Source organism: Vigna radiata, unplaced genomic scaffold (assembly GCF_000741045.1).
Source record: "Vigna radiata var. radiata cultivar VC1973A unplaced genomic scaffold, Vradiata_ver6 scaffold_298, whole genome shotgun sequence".
In the NCBI taxonomy this organism is placed as follows: Eukaryota; Viridiplantae; Streptophyta; class Magnoliopsida; order Fabales; family Fabaceae; genus Vigna; species Vigna radiata.
The window spans coordinates 255138-258088 of record NW_014542028.1 but is presented as its reverse complement, the minus strand read 5'-3'; positions in this window follow the sequence as shown (position 1 = coordinate 258088).

Below are 2951 nucleotides of genomic sequence, written 5' to 3'. Positions count from 1 at the left end.
TCTTTTGTCGCGGTAGAACCGCGACATATAATGGACCAATTTTTTTTTTTTTAAAAAAAATGGATTTAGGCAGCGGTTCCTTGGACAACCGCGGCATATTCCGCAACTTATATACCGCGGTTATAACCGCGGCCTAAAGTCTCTGACTTACTATCGCGGCTGAATATGCCGCGGTTCGTAAACCGCGACGTATAGTGAAAAGTAACCGCGGTAAAAGCCCCTCGCTGCACTAGTGATTACACCAGAAAGTATGTGTACAAGATGCATTTATTGGCATTGCTTACCAATAGCTGTAAAATAACTGACAGCTGTACAAAGTAGATTACAGGTAAACCCTACAGTTGTACAAAGAAAACTTACATGTAAAACATCTACAAACTATACAAACTGACTTGGTTCTACTAACATCCCCTCACGAACTCAAGGACAAGATTTTTCAAAAGAAAATTCTTCACATTGAGTTTGCCCTAAACCCTAAATGCGTTTAACTACAACCCAATGAGAATCCAATGGGTTAGCCATAAACTGAAACTTTGTTTGCAACAATGCTAACTTTTGGCCGAGTAAGAGTGGCATATTTCATAGCACCAACCACTTAGCGAAATAAAATAGGATCTGAAAAAAGATTAATACCATGTTTAGACAACTTGCAATTGGAGATCATAGGGGATGAAATTGAATGAGCTTCAGCTATGTGTTTTATGAAGCAAGTCTCTTAAATACTTTGTCTGAGTCATGAGAATAGACTAATCAGACAAATATTTTATCTCAAAGCCAAGAAAATAGTCTAGTTGACCAAGTTGTTTTAAGGAAAAAGGTGCATGAAGTCAAGTTGTAATATTCTGAATGAGAGTAATAGAGCTTCCTGTTATGATTATATCATCATAAACCACAACTTCTAATTCCTTTCATGTAGAAGAAGAGAGAGGCGTCACAAGTGTGGTTAACAAAACCAAACTGATGAAGAGTAATTTGTAAATGATTGAACCACTTCCTCAAGGCTTATAAACAAGAGCCTTATCACTTGCTTCAAAACCAAGTAATTGTTGCATATAAACTGTTTCATCAAGATAATCATTCAAAAAGGCATTATTGGCATCAAGTTGTGTTAGAAGTCTCACATCGACTAGTAATAAGTCCAATTTAGAGTATATAGTGGGTGCAAATCTCATCATACAAGCCGGTTTTGTAAGGTTCAATTAGACTTAAAGTCCAATTCTTAACATGGTATTAGAGTCAGGTTTAGAGTCTATCCTAGCAAAATTCGTTGTTTGTTGGACATATTATTTTATCTACTATCGAACTATCCATTAATGTTTAGTCTCATGCACGAGATGTATATATCTTGGCATGAGGAGAGAGTGTTGGAAGCCCCACATCAACAAGTGATAAGGTCAATTTAAAGTATATAAGTGTTGAAGCTATTTCATGTTTTGTGGTTCACCAGTAACATGGGAGCTTGCACCAAAATTTGGAATCCAAGAATTATTGGCATTACCTTCAGAAGTAGAATTCATCATCATTGCACTCTGCTGAGCATTGTTCTTAGGCCTAGTATTAGGATTCTCCCAAGTATTTGATGTTTTATATGAACCAGTCGAATAAGGAATGGACTATTGTGTAGCACGATAAATGAAAAACAGTGATTCATGAGGCTGATAGGATGCATCAGATATGAAATAAGAAACATTGGTTGTATGTCCAAATTTGAGACATATTTGGTACTGAAAATTGGTTAATTTTCCACCACATCCTTTGCTAGAACTACCACCATGAGAGGATACTCCAGTGAGAAGGCCTCCACATTGGCTGCCACAATGAGTGTAAAGAGCTTGAGTGTAATGCAGTGTGGTGAGACTAAAGTTTGTGTCTCTTGAGCTTAACAATTAAGGCATGTTTCATGTCCATACAAAAGAACTTCGATTTCAGTAATTAAAGGTGTGCATTTCTTACTCTCAATAACAAATACAACTAGAGCATAGTCAAATGGAACACCTTCTAAAATAGCATCAACATATTCATGTCGTACAAGAACACCAACACCAGTAAGCTCACAACATAACATTTAATCTTGAGCAAATACTCTTCCATTGATTTGGAGCCAAGTTTCATAGCACCATTATAGTACGCAGTTGTCGAGTACTAGACTTGTTTGAAGACTGAAATACTCATGAATTTTGTCCCAAACTTCATATGAATGAATACAAAACTAGTACCATTTGATCCCGAACTTCCCAAGCAAGGTGGAACCATCGGATTCACAACAAATCGTTGTAACTTGTGCAATTTGCTTACTAGTTCAACATATTGAAGCCAGTGCAACTAATTACAATCAAGTTTCTCAACAATAGTTGTTGGAAATGATTGCAAAGCGAAATTCACCTTATGCAAGGCAAAATTCACTATCGCCAAGTGCAATTGAAAAGAAGAGTTGAAAATGAGACTTATTATTATTCTCAATCATGAAAAATACATTCTCAAACCTTCTATTTGTAATAATCTAGTTCTCCTAAAAAAGGAAATAGGAAAACTAGGAAACCTAGGAAAATATAAAATAAAATAAAAGATTATGTATCTATTTCCTCTAATTAGGAAGATTCTAAAGATATTATCTTATATTACAACACCCTCCCTCAAGTTGGTAAATGAATATCAATCATTCCCAACTTGCCTACACACTACAAAAAAAAGCTTATTTAGAGGGGGTTTTTGTTTCATTTAGCGGGGGTTTTTACCCTCCGCTAAATAATTCCGGGGGTTTTTCGAACCCCCGCAGTTTGAGTCGCCACAAACTATCTGCGGCGGTTTTTTTCGCCCCCTGGTATCATATTCAATTTGCGGGGGTTTTTCTGCGGAGGGTAAAAACCTCCTCTATATATTCAATTTGCGGGGGGTTTTCGGCGGAGGGTAAAAACCTCCTCTATTACTGACTATTATTTTGAGGGGGTTTT